A 22,873-nucleotide genomic window follows, 5' to 3' on the forward strand; every position below is an offset into this window, starting at 1 on the left:
TTCATAAACAAATATGGTAAATTCTCCCTCTACTCTTCTGGACATTTGATGACATTTGGATTGATGGAAGTCACATTTCCCCTCTTCACACCTGCTCTATCAGTTCTCAGTCAGAGATTTTGATTTCACTAAAGAAATCAAAAATTCTGGTGGAGACATCTAACTGATACCATAGTTGGGAGAGTTTTTAGACGATGGGGAGATCTGTTCTCAGCTTTCACCTAGGAACACCTCCAAGGTCATCAACAGCCCAAGAGTCTACGCCAGTGAGGTTGCACCACCATCCATCACAGAAACTCTAGGAACCTCCTCTACCCTGAACACAAGCCACTGAGTCAGCAGAACATTTCTGTAGCTGGTTCACACATACCAAACGAAGCCCGGGTTTCACCAACCCTCTGCAGGCATGCAAAGTTCCACAAGAGGATGACCGATCTTGCAGAGTCTTCTGTTAAAACTGCCTGTCAGTGAAGTCCGGGAAGAACTGTGGCAGAAGTACTTAATTCTTCACACGGTTTAGCTGAGGAGTGGGTCATGATTACAGGGCTCAAGGCAAGATGCCCAAGGACCTCAGTATTTGACTAACAAGAATAAGAGCGCTAGAAGGAATCAGCTGTGACCGTGGCTTGTCAGAAAGTGGTAAGTTCTCTCTCCCGATATTTTCTCACTGGGCTCCTGGCTAAGCAGCTGAGGACATTCTTATGTTCAATTCAATCCATTTAAGGCTACAAGTTCACACAGTTGATACTAGTGTAAGCTCTGCCGACAAGAAGCCCTGTGGCACCCAGGGGGTGTCTGGGAGACATGGGGAAAGAATTCCTTCACATCCCCAGGACTTAAATCCCAGGCTTTCCTGAAAACCATCAGCCAGAATCAGCTCACCTTCCCCAAGGGCCTCGAGCAGCCCCTACATTCAGCGGCCCCTTCAGGCAGCTTGCACATTCGTCCTCCACAAAGAATGGGCTGCACGTGCCATCACCTCCCATTGCCACTAAGTAGCGTGGTCCAGTGGTTTAATTTTGTTTGTTTGTTTGTTTGTTCTTGCGGTACACGGGCCTCTCACTGTTGTGGCCTCTCTTATTGCAGAGCACAGGCTCCGGACGCGCAGGCCCAGCGGCCATGGCTCACGGGCCCAGCCGCTCCACGGCATGTGGGATCTTCCCGGACCGGGGCACGAACCCGTGTCCCCTGCATCGTCAGGCGGACTCTCAACCACTACGCCAGCAGGGAAGCCCCCCAATGCATTCTTAAAGAATACGACAGACCTCGGCCTCTTATCACTGACACCTGAGTGTCAAAAAAATGCCCAACAAGACCAACTATTTCCTAGTCAATAACAAAGACATGCATAAGGGGGTGGAAACACATTGTAAAAATTCTACACTATTTGTACGTTTAGCGCTTTTAGCAAAAAGCACTGCTCTGACCAAAAGCTGATCTCCTTAACTCCTCCCATCCACCCACCAACATGACTGTCTGGGGCACAGAACCACCTAAAACGGGTCTCCCTCAGGCTCCAGCTTTGCGTGACTGGCCTCGCCCTTTCTCAGGGCCCTGGTAGGTAGGGCAGTGATTTCTTCTGCCCAGCTCTTGCTCCACATCTTGTGCTCTGGAGCCCCCAGGAACTGGCCTGCTGACCCCAGGGGGAAACATCACATCAGCAACCATGCGGCTCCCCAGCCAGAAGCAGTGGCCCTGGATGCAAAAGCCACTTGCTTAGTGTCAAAGAACAGTGGAGCGTAGAACTCAGCTGGATTCTTTCACCCAGACAGAACGGTCCCCTTGATGTCTCTGCCAGATGTCAGCATTCAGCTATGGGGTCAGGGGAGGGATGGGGGCTCTCTCCTCCATCAGACCCTCCCCCTGCCGCCTGCCAGGGGATTCCTGCTCGACCAGCAGGAGTGATGAATGGTCCTCATTCACGGCCCAGAGCACACGGGAGAGGCTACCCCAGCCGCGGTCAGATGCTGCTTCTGGCCCCACACGGAACACATTCCTTTGTGGAGGAAGGCTGTCTTGGGTGGATGGGTTTGGTGCTCAGTGAATGAGGGAAGTAGGTGGAGACAAGGGGGCCCTTCTGAACCACCTCAGACAAGAATGCAGACTCTGACACCACGCTGGGCCAGGGCTGGTCCATTTGGCCCCTGGCCAAAGATTCCACCTTGGTCCTGTCTATTTCTGGCCACAGAGTGGGAATGTTCAGGGCATGGTGAAATGGCCAGAGGTAGGCAAACAAAACTGAATTTTTTTCAGCCTCCAGAAAGAGACCTTTGTCAGGCATAATTTTTTGTGACCGACTGGGGTTCCCCACAATCCATCGCTGCCTCTGGGTGGAATCTCATTCTGACCAGGCTGTTTCCTGGGGAGGATGAAGGTACAATTTCAAACACTTCAAAATGTGCCACTGGAGACTCTCAGATTGAATGGGAAAGCAAAAGCCAAATAAATATATAGTGTCTGTAAGAGACACATCTTTCTAAAAAATTTTTATTTATTTTTAATTTATTTTTGGCTGTGTTGGGTCTTCGTTGCTGCACGCAGGCTTTCTCTAGTTGCAGTGAGCGGGGGTTACTCTTTGTTGTGGTGCGCGGGCTTCTCATCGCGGTGGCTTCTCTTGTTGCGGAGCACGGGCTCTAGACACGCGGGCTTTGGTAGTTGTGGCACACGGGCTCAGTAGTTGTGACTCGTGGGCTCCAGAGCACGGGCTCAGTAGTTGTGGCGCACAGGCTTCGTTGCTCCGCGGTATGTGGGATCTTCCCGGACCAGGGCTCGAACCTCTGTCTCCTGCACTGGCAGGCGGATTCTTAACCACTGCGCCACCAGGGAAGTCCCCAGGGCCCCCAAGAGACACATCTTATCTCTACAGCTTGTAGCCCATAAAGAAGGGGCAGGGGAAATCCAAAATCAGTGCTACTGCTTGAAGGCAGAGGAAGCAGAGTGAGGTGGGGAGCCCATCGGATGCAAATTAGCCCCCCCCCCCCCAAGCCCTAGAAAAATGGAGCTACGGTTTGGCTACAGGATAACATATAGTCATTGAAAGAACATGGTGCTGGCATCTGAGAGTGGTCCCAGGTTCAAATCTGGCTTCTGCAAACACAGAAGGGTCTTAGGGTTTTAGAGCAGAGGTCCCCAACCTTTTTGGCACCAGGCACCGGTTTCATGGAAGACAGTTCCTCCACGGACCGGGGGTCGGGGGGATGATTTCAGGATGATTCAAGCACATTACATTTACTGTGCACTTTATTTCTATTATTATTCCATTGTAATATATAATGAAATCATTATACAACTCACCATAATGCAGAATCAGTGGGAGCCCTGAGCTTGTTTTCACTTGCCACTCACTGCTAGGGTTTTGATGTGAGTCTGCAAGCAACTGATTTATTATGGTCTCTGTGCAGGCAAACCTCTCTGCTAACGATGATCTGTATTTGCGGCCGCTCCTCAGCACTAGCGTCACCGCCTCAGCTCCACCTCAGATCATGAGGCATTCGATTCTCATAAGGAGCGCACAACCTAGATCCCTCGCATGCGCCGTTCACGGTAGGGCTCGCGCTCCTATGAGAATCGAACGCCACTGCTGATCTGACAGGAGGCGGAGCTCAGGCGGTAATGCGAGCGATGGGGAGCGGCTGTAAATACAGATGAAGCTTCTCTCTCTCGCCTGCCGCTCACCTTCTGCTGTGCAGCCCGGTTCCTAACAGGTACCCGTCGGTGGCCCAGGGGTTGGGGACCCCTGTTTTAGTGGGTTCCATAAAATGTATCAAGTGCCCAGGACAGTCAGTGACTGGCTCAGCCGTGTTCAATGAGTGGTAACTATTATAGTTATAAAATCCACAACAACCTGGAAAAATTCCAGGAGGAGTGTCACTTAACCCAGCAACCACTCTTCAGCTACTCTTTTTTTTTTTTTTTGGCCATACCAGGAGGCTTGTGGGATCTCCAACCAGGGATTGAACCCTAGGCCCCCTGCAAGGGAAGCTTGGAGTCCTAACCAGGACTCCAATTCCCACCAGGGAATTCCCACCCATCGACCACTCTTAGCACGGCACTTGGGTAACAGATTTTAACCATCCTCCCACCCCTCCCTGACCCCCAACACATACACAGTCTCAGACACACTGTTTCTCAGAGGTAACAGTCAGTAGCCAAATTGGTCCAAATTTCTGTGCTACTTTGAAGGTGCTATTAAAATTCATAAAAGGCAGGCAGTGGAGAATGGTGTGCCAATTTGTCAAGTAATCCAATCATTGCATTGTCTTGTTTCCAGGGGAGGAACTGTAGTTGGGGATGGCGTCACTGCATGCAAATCTCTGGAAACGGGGTGTTGAGGGCTGGTCCAGGCACAGACACTGAGGTAGAGAGGGGCTCAGACAGTTGGGGGTAAGAGGAGCATACGAGGTGGGGGGAAGTGGGGGGAGTCCTGGGATGGAGGGAATGTACAAACCAGCTTTTCTTTAAATTATTTTTTTTGGCTACGCAGCATGGCTTGTGGGCTCTTAGTTCCCAAACCAGGGATTGAACCTGCAGTGTGGAAGCACAGCATCCTAACCACTGGGCCACCAGGGAATTCCCCAAACTAGCTGTTCTAAGAGATGGATCCTCAAAACGGCCAAGGAGCTCAGTCCTTAAGTGACATCCTCCCCAAGCCCTCCCTCTTCATGCCTCAGGGAGCGCTAGCCACAGCAGGACTCAACCATGGCTTTAGACACCTTCTGTATCTCCAGAAGCTTCCAGGCCAAGCTCCCCTCCAAGCAATGCAACCTGAACCAACAGCTAGTTCTTCAGGCCTGAGCCCCTTCAATGAGAAATAGACCCCAGGGCGCAGTGAAGGAAGGAGCAGCTGGTACAGAGGCCATGGCCACATCTTTGGCTTGTCTAGAAATGTCTGGTGACCCAGGGGAGGGGGCAGGAGTGCTGTTCTAAAGCTTGTTAAGAGCCTATGATCTGGGATTCAGCTGTCCATAGAAGCATTGGAAGCCCTTCCAGAAGCCCAGTGAGTAATAGCAGCAGTTAACAACCACCACCTCACCAGAACTGACCAGGCTCAGCTCGCAACGCCAGCTGGTACTGTGTCAAGATACTGACATCCAGGGGCTTCCCTGGTGGTGCAGTGGTTAAGAATCCACCTGCCAATGCAGGGGACACGGGTTTGAGCCCCGGTCCGGGAAGATCCCACATGCCGCGAAGCGGCTAGGCCCGTGCACCGCAACTACTGAGCCTGCGCTCTAGAGTCCGCGAGCCACAACTACTGAAGCCCGCGCGCCTAGAGCCCGTGCTCTGCAACATGAAAAGCCACCGCAATGAAAAGACTGCGCACCGCAACGAAGAGTAGCCCCTGCTCGCTGCAACTAGAGAAAGCCCACGCACAGCAACGAAGACCCAACGCAGCTAAAAGTAAAAAATAAATTAAATAAATAAATTTTTTTAAAAAGATACTGACATCCACAGAGTAGTGGCATATACACAGAGAGCTTCAAGTTCTTGCTCTTACTGAGGAGGCAGACTTTCTCAGCTACGTTTGGAGCTGACCCATGTCACTGGTGCTGATCACAAGCCTTTTCTGGACCTCCTTCTAGAATGATTCTAATATTTTATTGCATCTCCAAACACGGCATGCCTCCCACTGGCAATTTTACAGGGTGCCTCCACTTTCCTTATCATGACATCCACTAAGCTTCAACTCTGTGTTTAAGCATCTACTGATATGTATATATAAAAAATCCTAAGGAATATATTAAAAGACTATTAGAACTGATAAAAGAATTCAGCAAGGTTATAGGATATCAGATCAATATACAAAGATTAACTGTGTGGACACACCTTCAAAGAACAATCCAAAAATTAAATTAAGAAAATAATGCCATTCACAATAGCATCAAAAAGAATAAAATACTTAGGAATAAACTTAACAAAAGACATGCAAAATTTATACTCAGTGAATGATAAAACATTGTTGAAAGAAATTAAAGAGGATTTAAATAAATTTTTCAAATTCCATGTTCATGGATTGGAAGACTTAATATTGTTAAGATGAGAATACAAATTGATCTACAGATTCATCACAATCCTTATCACAATCCCAACTGACTTTTCCACGGAAATTGACAAGCTGATTCTAAAATTCATAAGGAATTGTAAGGGACCCAGAAGAGCCAAGACAATTCTGAGAAAGGAGAACAAAGTGGGAGGACTCACACTTCCCGATTTCAAAAGGTACTACAAAGCAATGGTAATCAAGACAGGGTGGTACTGGCACAAAGACGGGCATATAGATCAATGGAATAGAACTGAGAGTCCAGTAATAAACTCATATATCTATGATCAATTGATTTGGACAAGGGTACCAAGACCATTCAATGGGGAAAGAATACTCTTTTCAAAAAATAATGCTGGAGTAACTGCATAGCCACATGTAAAAGAAAGAAGTTGGACCCTTACCTCCCACCATTTACAAAAATTAATTCAAAATGGACCAAAGACCTAAATATAAAAGCTAAAATTTTAAAACCCTTAGAATAAAATACAGGGGTAAATATTCATGACATTGGGTTTGGCGATGGCTTCTAAGATACGACACCAAAAGCACAGGCAACAAATTGAAAAATACCTATATTGGACTTCATAAAAATGACAAACTTCTGTGCATCAAAGGACACTATCAAGATGCTTCATGAACCAGAGCAGCAGCAGTGGGGGTAGCAAAAGGGTGTAGTGATCAATTATTTTTTGTACTGTTTGCATATCTGTCTCTCTCCTAAGACTGTGAATCAGATACACCTCTGGATCCCCTGGGCCCAGCACAGAATAAATGTTGAGTAAATGTGATGTGAACCGAGAAAAAAAAAATTATCAAGAAAGTGAAAAGACAACCCATAGATGGGACAAAATATTTGTAAATCGTATATCTGACAAAGGTCTAGTATCCAGGATATATAAAAACTTAAAATTCAATAACAAAAGACAAGCAGTCCAATTTAAAAATGGGCATAGGACTTGAATAGACATTTCCCCAAAGAAGACATACAAATAACGGACAAGCACATGAAAACATGCTTAAGATCATTAGTCATTAGAGAAATGCAAATTAAAACCACTATGAGATACCTCTTCACACACACTAGGATGGCTATAATTTTTTTTTAAGTGGGGAAAAGTAGGTGTTGGTGAAGATGTGGAGAAATTGGCAGCCTCATACAGTGCTGGATGGAATATAAAATGGTGCAGCCACTGTGGAAAACAGTTTGGCAGTTCCTCAAAACGTTAAGCAAAGTATTATCATATGATCCAGCAATTCCACTCCTACTTATATACCCAAAAGAATTGAAAACAAATGTTCAACCAGAAATTTGTACACAAGTATTCATAACAGTGCTGTTCATTATCACCAAAAGGTAGAAACAACCCAGCTGTCCATCAACAGTGAACAGATAAACAAAACGTGGTGTATCCTCACAATGGAATATTATCGGGTCATAAAAAGGAATGCAGTGTGGATACATGCCACTACATGGGTGAAACTTCAAAACATCATATGAATTAAAGAAGTGAGACAAAAAAGACCGCATATCATATAATTCCTTTATATAAAATACCCAGAATTGGCAATGTAGATACAGAAAGTAGATTAGTGGCTGTTTAGAACCCCAGCCGCGGTCAGATGCTGCTTCTGGCCCCACACGGAACACATTCCTTTGTGGAGGAAGGCTGTCTTGGGTGGATGGGTTTGGTGCTCAGTGAATGAGGGAAGTGGGTGGAGACAAGGGGGCCCTTCTGAACCACCTCAGACAAGAATGCAGACTCTGACACCACGCTGGGCCAGGGCTGGTCCATTTGGCCCCTGGCCAAAGATTCCACCTTGGTCCTGTCTATTTCTGGCCACAGAGTGGGAATGTTCAGGGCATGGTGAAATGGGGAGGGGAGGAGGAAGAGGCAATGGCTAAAGTATACAGGTTTCTCTTTGTGATGGTTGCATATATCTGTGAATATACCAACATCCATTGAATTGAACTCTTTAAATGGGTGAACTGTATACTATGTGAATTACATCTCAATTAAGCTATTAAAAAAAAGAATATTTAACTGACACTTCAGTTTAGTAGTATCTACTTACTAAGCATCTGTTACATGGCAAGCATTGTATTAGGCACTGGAATTCAAAGATGAATCTGACATGGGTTCTGCCCTCTAGGAGTTCACAGTATATTTAGAGAACCAAAAAGAGTACAGAAATTGGTACAGAAATGGAACTGGGAAGGCAGTGATTACAATTAGAGATGAGGAACAGGGAAAGCTTTAGAGAGTTGACACCCGGGCAGGTTTCAAAGGGAAGTAGGAGTTTGACAGGTCTCTGGTGGAGAAGGGAGCTCATTCCAGGCAGGTCTGAAATAACACACGATGTTCTGAGACCTGCGTGGGGTTCAGAGTTGCCAGATGAAAAGTGGAAGGGCTGGCTGAGTGGGTGGGGTGAGGAGAGTTGGAAGAGGTGAGCTTGGAGAAAGAAGCAAGCAGAGGGCCATGAGGAAACTTGAATATCGTGCCAACAAATCTGGAGTTTTCCTCCAGGGGATGAGGAGCACGGATAGGTGGGTGGGAGGGCAAGGGGGGCAGATTTGTGATTGAAAGCAGGAGTCAGTGAACTACAGCCCCTGAGCCAAGTCTGTGAAGTTTTTAGAAATAAACTTTTATTGGAACACAGCCATGCTCATTTCTTGTTGTCTATGGCTGCTTTCCCACTAGAACAGCCAAGTTGCGACAAAGATCGTATGGACCCGTTAAGTCTGAACTATTGGCTCTCTGGTTCTTAGAGAAAAAGTTTGCCAACCTCTGCTCTAGAAAGATCACTGTGGCTTTTGGATAAAGGATGGCTTCCCACAGGTTAAGACCAAGGGAAAAGAGTCCAGTTAGGAAACCAGCAACTCTCCAGGCAAAGAAGATGCTGGGGTAGCATGACGTTGCAACGTCATGACGTTGGGGTAACAGATGACATAGGGGGTTGAGAGTGGGGGGGGGAGGTGGGTGTGGCTTTGAGAGCCTCCTGAAGGAAAAACACCTGGGGAATATCAATTTAAGAAAATTAACAGTGAAAAGGTTAAGAGAACTCACGGGGTTTCATGGACGTCAGAAGTTTAGATTTTTCTTCTTAAGTCATTAAAATGGTCCCTAAACCTCACGTTTAGTTGAGTGCTCTCAGACAGAGCATCTGAACTCAAGGCAGCTTACAAGTTTTTTTTAAATTATTCTGTGGCAGGACGTGGCCACAGAATTTTTCACTCATGGCTTGAAACTTGTGATCCAGGGAGTTCCCTGGTGGCTTAGTGGTTAGGATTCCAGGCTTTCACTGCCATGGCCCGGGTTCAATCCCTAGTCGGGGAACTGAGATCCCACAAGCCGTGTGGCAAGGCCAAAAGAAAAAAAAAAGAAAGAAACTCACGATACAGCAGAAGCTGACAAAAGAGCAGGAGTTCTCCAGGTGGATGCAAACCTCTTCGGCCCAGGGAGAGCCTGGAAGGATAATACTTAGTGGTGATGTCCTAATATGGCTGCAACTGCCAATTCCAAATATGTTCTTTATCTTCCCTAGACATTTTAAGGAAAGAGGTTGCTTAAATCTCACAACTAATCTTGCTGCCTCTCAGATTATAAATTGTGTTTTTCAAAAATCTCTTCTAAACCATCTCATGGTAGACAAAATGAACATCCACTCCCAAGACCCTGAGGTGTAGTGGAAGCAGCCACATGCAGGCATAAAATGTATTTGGAATCTCCTGCTTTGCCTTTAATTCCGTGCCCTCTGGGTAATGTCCTATTCTTGATCTAGGTGCTTGTTACAAGGGTATGTTCATCTTGTAAAAGTTCATCCAGAACAGGTATTTGTACATCTACGTTCATAGCAGCGTATTTCCAATAGACAAAAGTGGAAGCAACCCAAGTGGACAGATGAACGAATAAACAAAATGTGGTATATACACACAATGGGATATCATTCAGCCTTAAAAAGGAAGGAAATTCGGACACATGCTACAACACAGACAAAGTTGAAGATGATAAGTTAAGTGAAATAAGCAAGTCACAAAAAGACAAACAGTGTATGATTCCATTTATATGAGGTAGTTAGAATTATCAAAATCACAGAGACAGAAAGTAGAATGGGGCTTGCCAAGGTGGTGGGAGAATGGAGGGTCAGTGTTTAAAGGGTGCAGAGTTTCCTTTCTGGAAGATGAAAAACTTCTGGAACAGACGGTGGTGATGCTTGTACAACAATGTGAATGTATGTAACACCACTGAACTGTGCACTTAAAATTGGTTAAAACGGTGAGTGTTATGTTATGTATATTTTACCACAATAAAATGAAACGAAAGTTCATCCAGTGTCGTATACTTAGGCTTGGTGCCATTTTACTTACATCTGTTATTCTGGGGAGAGGGGTACTTTAAAAAGGTACTTGACTCAAATTTATATTTGTGTTTGTTTTAGAAGAGTTTTACATTTATGATTAGAAAAATATCCTCCTTACTAGGTCATGAGTCATGCAGGCACTCTGGAAAGCTGTGCTAAGTTTATCTTGGGACATCCGTGGTGCCCCAGGGACAAGCCTGGGGGTGGGGGTTGTTCATGGACCCAAGTTCAAGAAGAACAAAGAAACGGAGCAAATTAGAGCTGTTCGCAAGTCGTCGACAAAAATTATCGTCTCGGGGCTTCCCTGGTGGCGCAGTGGTTGAGAGTCTGCCTGCTGATGCAGGGGACACGCGTTCGTGTCCCGGTCCGGGAAGATCCCACGTGCCACAGAGCGGCTGGGCCCGTGAGCCCTGGCCGCTGAGCCTGCGCGTCCGGAGCCTGTGCTCCGCAACGGGAGAGGCCACAGCAGTGAGAGACCCGCGTACCGCAAAAAGAAAAAAAAAGTTATCGTCTCATAAGGCATATGCTGTATAGGAAAGTGGTGTTATTTTTTCAGAAGACGCTTTCAGCATCATGTTGGCGATGCATCAAAAAAGACATATGGGAGCCATTGCCATGGGACAGCCCTGGGTTCAGCCGTGTCTGCTTGTCTATCACGTTCCAATACGAAAAAACTAAAGAGAAAATGTATCATCATTCGCCTACAATATTATAATACTATAGGTGTTTCAAGTGAATGGATCAAAAAGCCTTGGGCAAGGAGAACTTATTTTTTTTTTTTTTTTTTTTTTTTGCGGTACGCGGGCCTCTCACTGTTGTGGCCTCTCCCGTTGCGGAGCACAGGCTCCGGACGCGCAGGCTCAGCGGCCGTGGCTCACGGGCCCAGCCGCTCCACGGCATGTGGGATCTTCCCGGACCGGGGCACGAACCCGCGTCCCCTGCATCGGCAGGCGGACTCTCAACCACTGAACCACCAGGGAAGCCCAAGGAGAACTTATTAACTGTGATCCTAATCACATCCTCATCATCTGCTGACCTCGTTCTCCCTCTACACCCATATGTACCACACACACTTATCTGGGTATACTCTTTCTGCCAAGGGAAGTACAAAAGAGTTTTTAAAACTCTGGATGGACATCTTATCTGAACTGTCACCATCATGCTTTATCACCCTCGAGCTAGTTCCTTTTCTGAAAGTCTGGTTCTGGTGCCTAAAGACATCTCTGATGCTGGTGGCGGGGGAAGACGGGCCAGCACACCTGGCTGGGCTGTGCTCCTGGCGGGTCACACACACCTCCTGCAGGAGGACAGCTCGAATGACTAGGATGAGAAGGTCTGAAGACTCGCTTCGACCTAGACAGGGCAGAGACTTAGAAGGTAAGTAGTGCATTGCTGCGGATCTGTCTCTCTGGGCATCAAGTTGGCTTTCCTTTTTGCTGGCCCACGATTGCCGGTCCTGCTGGCTCTATGGGTCTGGAGCGGGACAGGCTGCAGCTACTTCATCTGAGGTCTCATGGCCCCTGGGTCTGGAGCACAGGTGGGACTCTGTGACACTGACATGCAGACTGACCACAATGCCCTTCTCCAGAGGGAAATGAACACTAGTCCTTACAAGCTGTCCTTCTGAACGCAGGCAACCCCAGGAGAGGGAAACTTGTACCTCCTAAAGCTCCCAAAACTGTAAAAGGAAGGAAGCCACAGCAGCTGCTGACAGAATCTCCTAGAAATTCTACCCCCATGGAGACAGCCTGTTAGCTGAGGGGGAAGAGAATTCATGGATGCCAGAGGATGGTGTGGTTAAAGGGTAATGCTTTGTAACCCTTTGGAGTTCCTATGGTTGAATAATGGGTTTGGAACAACCAGTTTCTCTCTCCCTAACTGGCTGTTTTGTGGAAGGTCTGTTCATTCGACGTCTATTTCAGGGCGATGAACATGAGAGCAGAAAATCTAGGCATCAGTACATAAGAGATTCCTTTTTCCCACACAGGCAGCCAAGGAAGGAGAATTCCAATTCATGAGTCTCCTTAATAAGATGTAAAAATGACTTCATTATCACCCCTTTCCAAAGCAAATAAACACAAGTAGTAAAAATGCTAAAAGTAAAAAGTTCTGGTGTCCTATATCCTCATCAGACAACGGCAGAATAAACAAAGTTGTCCATAAATGAAGAACCTCAGAGGGGAGCCTCTCCTCTGCCATAGAATTTAGCTGCCTCCAACTAGAGATGCCAGCTGCCAGAATACTTGGGCAATGATCAGTGAGGGGTAATTGTTCTCAGTGAGATTTCTTTCTGGGCCCTTTGTCTCTTCCAGGAATTCCAACTCCAGTCATTTCGCTCACCCTACTTTCACAACTAGGAGGCAGAGAATGGAGAAGGATGACGGCCCCTAGTCCAGAGAGGGCCACCCTGAGTTCTCAAGAGGTGTGTTGCTTTCCTACAGTTTTACAAGAAGCTGGGAAATAAGCCCAGGCTTCCTGACTTTGCAGCTGATTTACCTCCAGCACCAAATGGCCAATTACTCAGTGTTTACACTGGGATTTCTGATAGCAGGTGTCTAGGAAGTGGTAAGCTCAGGATGAAGCCAGAGCCAGGATGAATGTGTCAGAGCACAACTTATATTCCAAGAGCAGCACTGAGAAACAGAACCACCACTGCCCAGGAATAAGGATGCTGCGTCAAGTCCTGGCGAGCCCAGTCACCAACTGTGCCATCTGGACAGCTTATCTGTTGGCCAGTTTACTCAACTGTAAAATGAATTCAACAAAACCCACCTCGCGGGTTTCCCTGGTGGCGCAGTGGTTGAGAGTCCGCCTGCCGATGCAGGGGACGCGGGTTCGTGCCCTGGTCTGGGAAGATCCCACATGCCGCGGAGCGGCTGGGCCCGTGAGCCATGGCCGCTGAGCCTGCACGTCCGGAGCCTGTGCTCCGCAACGCGAGAGGCCACAACAGTGAGAGGCCCATGTACCGCAAAAAAAAACAAAACAAACAAACAAAAAAACCCAGCTTGCTCTTTAGTGGGAAGTTGTAAGAATCAAATAACACCGTGGACAGAAAAGTGGTTTGAAAAGAATAACATACAATGAACATAAATTATACAAATCAACAGAACTCCAGTCAACTGTAAAAAGACATTTGGGGGAAAATTGGGGAAAAAAATTGAATATGGACTAGGTATTAGATGATACCAAAGAATTATTGTTAATTTTCTTAAGTATATTAACGGCATAATGGTTATTTAATATTTTTAGAGGTCACACTGAAATATGTAAGAATGAAATGATTTTATGTCTCGGATTTGCTTCAAAATACTTCCCTGAAAAAGAAATAAGAAAGGGGTAGATGAAGCAAGTGTGGCAAAATGTCAATAACTGTTGAAGCTGAGTGAGAAGTATATGGGGGCCTTCTCCTTACTATTGTTTATATTTGAAATTTTTCCGAATAAAAAAATGATGTTTAAATAAACAGGGTAGAATTTTCTAGGACACTAGAAAGCTTCACTAATGGTCACCACCAGAAGCACAGAAAATCTGCCTCATTCACAAGGCCCTTGTACACTCACTGGTCATCCAGGGGTCAGAGGACAAGAATTTGGGAAAAGGCCAGGAGAGGCCAAGCAAGGAGCCCAGCTGTGAAGGAGATAGATGAAAACATCTTCGCAGCCTCTCCCATCCGCCATGCACCAAAATGTCAGCCAACCTGTAACGTCAAGTGGATGTTTTGTCTTCAGGCTTAAGTTTCCTATTCAACTTCGCCACTTAATGGCTAAGTGGTCTTAGACCAAATTACTTTTTAGCACAAAGTCACGGAGAGGCACACACATGGGTTTGATGGTCACTCCAGGGACAGATACTAGGGACCAGGAAGGGGAACAGAACAAAGGGGGGGGGGGGCGGGAGATGAATAATTTAGCCAAGGGAGAGTCCAAGGAGTCAGCCATTCATCTGGGAACTGACCAGGGAAATGAGCACTTCGACTTCGTCCTAAGCCCCATCCCTGACCATGAAGTACACAATACACCATAAATAACGAAATAATTCCACCAAGGGTGACGAACGGCCTTTCGGGGGTCAGGGACAGACAGGCTAGCGGTGGGGTAGGAGCGGGGCCTGGAGGAGGGGATACGGATTCGAGTCTCCACCCCGACTGACCTAGAAGCCTTGAGCTTCAGCCCTTTTCCCTTTCCGCAAAAAGAATCCCTTGGGCTGATTTGAAGATCTCCGCAGTTCCACGATTTCAGGGGACGAAATTAACTTGGGGCATGTTTCTGACTTTCATTCCTCTCTCTCCTCTCATCAGGACTCGACGGTTCCTAGCCAGGAGAAGTTCAGTCCCCTCCCCCGTGGTGTTTCGCCGCGTCCCCCCGCCCCACCCTCGCTGATTTTGGGTGGTCTTCCCCGGGGCTGGGTGAGGGATGACGAAGTAGGAATCTCGCCTGTTTCTTCCAATCATTTCTATTCCGGTGCTGATTTACAGCTACACCTCTGGCAGGCAGCTACTCCAGAGGGCTCCAGATGGGGGGTTGGCTGGGCGGCGGGTTGGGGTGGGGGCGGAAGCGCGGTGTTCAAAGCGCCTGCGTGAAAGTTGCGGGCGCTGAGGACAGGAGTATCAGCGTTAAGACCAGGATTAGCCCCGGGGCGATCCTGCGTGGACCATCCATGGGTTAGCTTGTGCTGGCTCTTTTGTACTCCAGGGCCTCCCCTTGATAATCGGCGGGAGAGGTTTCCTGGTACCCTGACCAGCCAGGAATGAATACCTGAGGTGCGGACCGCGCCTCTCCGCCCAGCGGACTCAGGGCGCTCCTTCGTTCACTAGCCCTCATTCCCCACCCCCCCACCAGCCCCGTGCGCTCCACACCCCCAAAGCCACAGCTCCGGAGACACCTCAGTGCGTCCCCGTCCCCCGCGCGGTCCGCATTCTCAAAAGCCAGAACTCCTGGCACCAGCGCAGTCCCCGGTGTCCGTGGCTCCACGGTGCACCCTCCTAGTCACCTAGCACGCACCGGGTCTCGTCTGACTCTGTCCTGTCTGGTCACAGGCGCCCCTGGCGAGCCACGAACCGAGCGCCCAGCTCCCGGGGGGCGCCCGGGGCTGGGTGTGTCCGCCCGAGTCGGGAGCGGGACCCGTTAGCCTGCACGTCCTCGCGTCTCCGAGTAAGGAGCCTTCGCTCTGTGTGTCCGCCTCTCAGCTCCCGGGAACCCCAAGCACTGCTGAGAGGCGGCCCGCGAGGAGCGGAGCCTGGAGACCCCACCGGGACCCCCGCTTTCCCGCGAACCGCTGTGGGGAGGAGGAGGCGCAGGCAGCTCTCTTACTTGTCAGCAGGGGTGCGCACTCGTTCGGCTGGGGCCAGGCTCTCCACGACGGCCCCTCTCCGCGCCCGTCGCCGCAGAGCCCCTTTCCGGAGCAGAGGGGGCGAGCCGACTTCTCCGGCCTTTGGAGAAACCGCCCTCCAAGTTTAGGAAGCCGCGGGCTGGAGTCGCTCCCCAACCCTTTTCCCGGTACTTTTAACCGGCGTCGGACCGCAAACCCCTCCCCGGACCCACCCCCTTCCCTGAAGGCGGCCACCGCAGCAGGCCCGGCCTCCCGCCCCTTTTGTTGTAATTCGAGAGCCGCAGCTCCCCTGGCCAGAGGGGCTGTGCGGGGGAGGCTGCGTGCCAGCGGGGCAGCCCTTCCCAGGCTTTTCTCGCCCAGGTTTCCGGAGCCTGAGAGGCTAGGGAGTGGGTTTTTCCTCTGGGAGATTCCTCTACCCCCACCCCCCATCCCGCCCCACCGCCGAGCTCCCGGAATTTAACCCTTCGGTGATCTTATCCACCAGCAATTGGGGTCGTGCCTAACCCATCTCTGTATCCAGAGAGCCCAGCACTGCCTGGCGCGTAGTAGACGCTCAATAAAAACTGATGACTGAAAGAGTTCAGATACTTTCCTCTACCTCTCCTGGGTTTCTCCTCTACGGGCAAAGCATTTTCCGGGTGTGACTACAAACAGCCCCCTTTCTTCCAGCAGATCGAGCCTCTCTCTCTCCTCTGGGAGTCTGTTTTCTCCTTTGTAAATTAAAGGCTTTGGATTCAGTGACCTCTCAGGTCCTTCCCCACATGGCAGGGCCAGAGTTAGCAAGCCCTGCGATCAGGGGGTCTGAACCCGATACAGCTAAGGGTGCACGTCGTGCAGAAGGTCATTCCATGCCTGGCTCTGAGGCTCACACTGGGGGCAAAGTGAGGGGGTCATGCGGGGCTGGGGGAGCCCTCTAAGGAGATTCCCAGGGCTTCCTAAGCAAGAGCAAGGTTTGGCCGGGCAGGAGGCAGCCAGCTGTAAAACAAGGCACCCGTCTGTGGGCCTTTGGGCAAGCCGAACCCTGAAGAGGACTTACGTTAAGGATGGCGATCCTCCTCGGGGTCCTTCCTCAGTGTCCCCCTCCCACTCCGCTCCCTTCCTACAAACCGGCAGCTCCAGCCCTGATAGGTGGGGACTCCCAGTCTCAGCCTCCAGCTCAGACTTCTCTCCTCCTCCGTGGGCTTGTAAATCCATTGGTCTCTAGGACATTCCCATAGCCACAGCTATGGGAACCTAGCAAGCCCCAAACTTGGCACCCCAACCCCTGGGACCCCTCTTCAGCCCTCTTCCCTACCCTCCACACTGAATCCATCCCCTAGTCTGGTAGGCAGTGGAGGGAAGAGCCAGGAGGGAGGTGGGTGTGATTCTAAAAGGGCAACAGCAGGGATCCCTGTGGTGTGGAACTGTTCAGTATCTTGACTGTGATGGTGGATACAAGAAGCTACACAGGAAATAAAATTGTACAGAACTTAATATACACAAGCACACACACACTACACACACACACAAAGTATAAGTAAAACTGAGGAAATCTGAATAAGATCAGAGGATGGCATCAATGTCTCCTTGTGATATTGTCCTAGAGTTTTGCAAAATGTTATGGGAAACTGTGCAAAGTGAATGAGGGCTCTCTCTGTATTATTTTTTACAATGACATGTGAATCTACAGTTACCTCAATAAAAATTTCAACTGAAAATAAAAGCTCAGAGTAACTCCAGGGCCCTCAGGATGCGGCCTGAGCCCCTGATACAGCTGACAGGGCCCCCCTCAAGGGCATTTCCAGCCTGCCCATCTTCCAGCCACACTCTCCCCTCACCCCCATAGACCTTACTAACTGTTCTCCATGACTGTTTCACACCCCAGGGCCTTTGCACATGCCATTCCCTTGCCTGTCTGCTCAGCAACACCTAATTCTTTGAGATCTCACTTAGCTATCACAGTGAGCACCCTACACAGTGCCTGCACACAGCAGATGCTCAAGAAATGCCAGTGGAACTGAGCTCTCTCCTCTTCCCCTCACACTTTCTCTGATCCCTCTTCTTCTAATCCTATGCTTCCTGTAAAGAATTAACCAATAAGGTATAAAATGAAACACTTTATAAATGCTGTTTTGCCTGATTATGAAAATAATGCAACCTCCCTGTGGAACATTCAGAAAATGAGAAAGTATAATGAAAAAAACTTTCACCCTGGTGTCCTCTCACCCACAGAGAAACGTTTAACATTTTGGACTATTTCTTTCATCATATCTGTTACAACCAAATTGTGCATAGAATTTTTGTATCCAGCTTTTTTAAAAAAACTATATTGTTTTGTGCACATTTTTCAATGTCCTTCTAAATGGCTTTAGACTATTTCAGTCTCTAAAACGACCATGTTCCATAGTGTCATTTCTCTACTCTTAGACACCAAGGTGTTTACGATTGTTACTAGCGTAAATTACACCAAGACAATATTGAGCAGCTACTCTGCGGTTCCTGCTAATTGTTACAAATGAGAAAGCCAAGGCTCAGAGAGGCTAGGTGATTTTCCCAGAGTCACAGAGCTGATAAGTGGTCAGGCTGGGATCACTAAAGGGTACATGACTCCTCTTGCAAGTTCTGAGTGGCTGCACACCAGAGGCTTCAACAAATCCACTTGTGCTTCACTCATCAACCCACATTCCCAAGAGAAAATGAGTATTTGAAGCTTGCACAGAGTAGTTCACGGATGCACTTCTGTTGAATTGGACCAAAGACCAGGCAGGGCCACCCAACAGATTCTGAGTGCGTTTCTGCAGTCAGACGACCTGGGTTCCAATCCTGCCTCCACCACTTCCTGCCCTGGACGGGTGACTCCTTTGCTTCACTTGCCTCAACTGTAGGAAACACTTTACTCAAAACCTCCTAGAGGAATGAAAGGGCTGGATGCACAGTGGGTGCAGAACAGTCCCTGCCACGTGACGCTGCACCACAAGTCGCTGTACACGCCTGCCGCGCTGCAAGGCTGCGGGAGGAAGGGCACCGCACTGCGCAGACTCCCTGCCTGAGCCAAGCTGGGAGGCAGCGCCCTCGTGCCGACCCCACCCCACAGGGGCCACGGGAATCACGTTCCCAGGGCGTGATGACGAGTCCAAGGGCGTGGACTGTTTTCTCTTTTTGCTTGGCTCTGGAGTTCTGTTGCCAAATCACCTTCCTAATTGCCTGGGCGTGTCCCATCCCGGAAGCGCAGCCCGAGACTCAGTGGAGGCCCGGTTGACGTGCTGGCCAGTGCGGGGAGGGTGGCAACACACACAGTGATACATAGAAACAATGAAATATGGGAGTCAAGAGGTGGCAAATGCTCCGGAGAAAACCGAAGCTGAGTAAGGAGGAGAGAATGTGAGGGGAGCACCAGTGCTCTTTCTGCCCAGGGCTGGGGGGGTGGGGAGGGGGGCCGGGGAGCCCAGGAAGACCCCGCCCTGCAAGGTGGCACAGGCAGAGGTTCAGAGGAGGGAACGAGGAGCCCTGTGGGGTGGAAAACTCGCATTCCCCTGGGCTCGATAGTACTTAACTTACATCATTCCTGCACTATACATCACTTCCTATTTCTGTTATAGTCATTTGTATATTCCATTTATCGCTCTTAGAAGACTATTACAAGCACAGATACCTTGTGCACAGATACCACGGGTCCGTGTCCCCTTAACCTCTGTGGTCAGCAGCGCATATCACGGGCCATCACTGTTTGTTGGAGTGAATCAGATTGAACCGAAACCACTTGAAAGCCTGTAAGGCATGATTAAAGTAGAAATAATTTTAGTGGATATTATTCATGATTACCCATACTAGTAAGAATGGAGAAACCAGTAGTTTAAATCTATAGAACTGAAGAGGCTCCACCTTGCCTATTTGTTAAGTCAAAAGGGAAACCAGCAATCAATCAGGCAAACACTGGTCCAGCCATTTGGGAAAGTGATTTGGAAAGTGTGTCAAGGGGCCAGGATGTGGGTCTGGATCTGGCCCTCCAGGAGGATATTTTGGTTAAAGTAGTCAGGTTGGTCAAATATTTCACATATTCCAATGGTCCTATCTTGGCCAGATGTCTATCAGGCCCTACTATCTGGCTTTCTCAGATTCGGAAATCTGCAGTGTTCTATCACAACCACTTTTGTTTTATTTTATTTTTTTAAATTAAGGTATGGTATAGGAAATTCCCTGGCACTCCAGTGGTTAGGAGTCTGCGTTTTCACTGCCAAGGGCACAGGTTCGATCCCTGGTCGGCAAACTAAGATCCCTGCAAGCCCCCATGGCATGGCTGAAAAATAAGCAAATAAATTAGTTAATTAATTAAGGTATAGTTGATTTACAATATTATATAGGTTTCAGGTGTACAACATAGTGACTCACAATTTCTAAAGATTATACTCCTCCTATAGTTAGTATAAAAGACTGGCTATATTCCCTGTGCTGTACAATATATCCTTGTAGCTTATTTATTTTATACGTAGTAGTTTGTACCTCTTAATCCCCTACCCCTATCTTGCCCCTCCCCCCTTTCCTCTCCCCACTGGTAACCACTAGTTTGCTCTCTATATCTGTGAGTCTGTTTCTTTTCTGTTATCTCACTAGTTTGTTTTATTTTTTAGATTCCACATATAAGTGATATCACACAGTATTTGTTTTTCTCTGTCTGACTTATTTCACTAAGCATAATACCTTCCAAGTTGATCCTTGTTGTTGCAAATGGCAAAATTTTGTTCTATTTTTGGCTAAGTAGTATTCCATTATATGTAGTACTATTACATAGATAGATAGATTGATTGATAGATAGATAGATATTTTTATATGCCACATCTTCTCTATCCATTCATCTGCTGATGGACACTTGGGTTGCTTCCGTATCTTGGCAATTGTAAATAATGCTGCTAGGAACATTGGGGTGCATGTGTCTTTTTAAAATAGTGTTTTTGTTTTCTTCAGGTATCTACCCAGGAGTGGAATTGCTGTATCATACGGTAGTTCTATTTTTAGTTTTTGGAGGAACCTCCATACTGTTTTCCACAGTGGTTGTACCAATTTACATTCCCATCGACAGCGTACAAGGGTTCCCTTTTCTCCCCATCCTGGCCTATATTTGCTAGTGTTCTTTTTGATGATAGCCATTCTGACAGGTGATATCTCATTGTGGTTTTGATTTGCATTTCCCTGATGATTAGGGATGTTGAGTATCTTTTCATGTGCCTGTCGGCCATCTGTATGTCTTCTTTGGAACAATGTCTCTTCAGGTCTTCTGATCATTTTTTAATCGGGTTGTTTGTTTGATTTTGAGTTTGTACGAGCTGTTTATATATTTTGGATATTCATTCTTTATCAGCCATATTATTTCCAAATATCTTCTCCCATTCAGTAGGTTGTCTTTCAGTTTTGTGGGTGGTTTACTTTGCTCTACAAAAGATTTTAAGTTTAATTAGGTCCCATTTATTTATTTTTTTGCCTTTGTTTCCTTTGCCTTAGGAGAAAGATCCAAAGAAATATTGCTACTATTTATGTCAAAGAGTGTTCCACCTATGTTTTCTTCTAGGATTTTAATGGTTTATGGTCTTAAATTCTGGTCTTTAATCAATTTTGAGTTTATTTTTGTATACGGTATGAGAAAATGTTCGAATTTCATTCTTTTACATGTAGTTGTCCAGTTTTCCCAGCATCAATTGTTGAAGAGACTGTCTTTTATCCGTTGTATATTCTTGCCTCCTTTGTCATAGATTAATTGACCATAAGTGCATGGGTTTATTTCTAGGCTCTCTATTCTGTTCCACTGATCTGTGTATCACCACCACCACTTTTAATGAATGTGGACACTTTATAGGCAAGAAGGTGGGGAACACCTTCTGCTTCCTCCTAGGAGGCAGCGCCCCCTAGTGGTTCACATCTCGCACCGCTTTGAGCGTTTGCACTCTCCAGCGCCAAGTTGTAAAGCCAAAGGGTTTTAGAGAACATCTGGCCCAAGCATCTTGATTTCAGACATGGAACCAAAAACCCAGAGAGCTGTCAATGGGATCACCGTCCCTCGGCAGGTTAGCAGCAGCGCTGAAACCGGATCCAGATTGAGGTCTTCTGAGCCCCAGAGTCACAAATCTGCTCAGAAAGCACAATTGTCAGGAGTAGCTGGGATGCCACTACCTTTTCTCTAGGGTGCACATTTTCACGTATTCCGGTGGTCCTGTGCTATCTGGATATCTATCAGGCCCTCCTATCCTGGCTTTCTCGGATCCAGACATCCCTAGTTTTCTATCCATATACTGGTTTTATATTTTAAAAGTATAATTTCATTCATATAATCTATTTTCTAGGATGAATGATCATTCTTTGTCCCACGCTATGGGCTAATCCCTCCCTCTCCTCTAACCCCTGGCAACCACTGATCCTTTTACTGTCTCCATGGTTTCTCCTTCTTCAGAATGTCCTATAGCTGGAATCAGATAGTATGTAACCTCTTCAGATTGGCTTCTTTCACGCAGTAATATGCATTGAACATTTCCCCGTGTCTTTTCATGGCTCGATAGCTCATTTTTCTTTTATTGCTGAATAATATCCCAAATATCCCATTGTCTGGATGTATCACAGTTTATTTACCCATTTGCCTGTTGAAAGACATCTTGGCTGCTTCCAAGTTTTGGCAGCTATGAATAAAGCTGCCGTAAACGTGTGTGTGCAGGTTTTTGTGTGGACATGAGTTTTCAGCTCATTTGGGTAAATACCAAGGAGCACAATTGCTGGATCATGTGGTAATAGTATGTTTAGTTTAATTGGTTTATACCTACAATGGAATATTACGCTGTCTTAAAAGAAAGGAAATTCTCGCATATGCTACAACATGGTTGAATCTTGAGGATGTTATGCTAAATGAATAAGCTAGTTACAAAAAGACACATACTATATGATTCTACTGTATGAGATGCTTAGAGTGGTCAAAATCATAGAAAGAGAGTCTAGAATGGTGGTTGCCAGGGGCTTGGAGGATCGGGAACAGAAGTCATTGTTTAAAGGGTATAGAACTTCAGCTTGACAAAATGAAGGAGATGGAGTTATGAGGTCTTATAAGGGAGTTATGAAGATGGATGGTGGTGAAGGTTGTACACCATTATGAATGTATTTAATACCACTGGACTGTACACTTCAATGTAA

General features: G+C 47.4%; 1 protein-coding gene across 1 annotated transcript in view; it reads right to left on the minus strand.

The window, feature by feature from the left end:
- LOXL2 (lysyl oxidase like 2) overlaps window positions 1-15,955 on the minus strand; it is a 98,716-nt gene extending 82,761 nt beyond the window's left edge. The window contains exon 1 of the mRNA XM_059072091.2: window positions 15,709-15,955. The gene's annotated coding sequence lies outside the window, so the exon portion shown is untranslated. The remainder of the gene's footprint in view (window positions 1-15,708) is intronic.
- Window positions 15,956-22,873: the final 6,918 nt, after the last annotated feature.

Source organism: Kogia breviceps, chromosome 8, assembly GCF_026419965.1.
Source record: "Kogia breviceps isolate mKogBre1 chromosome 8, mKogBre1 haplotype 1, whole genome shotgun sequence".
Taxonomy (NCBI): Eukaryota; Metazoa; Chordata; class Mammalia; order Artiodactyla; family Physeteridae; genus Kogia; species Kogia breviceps.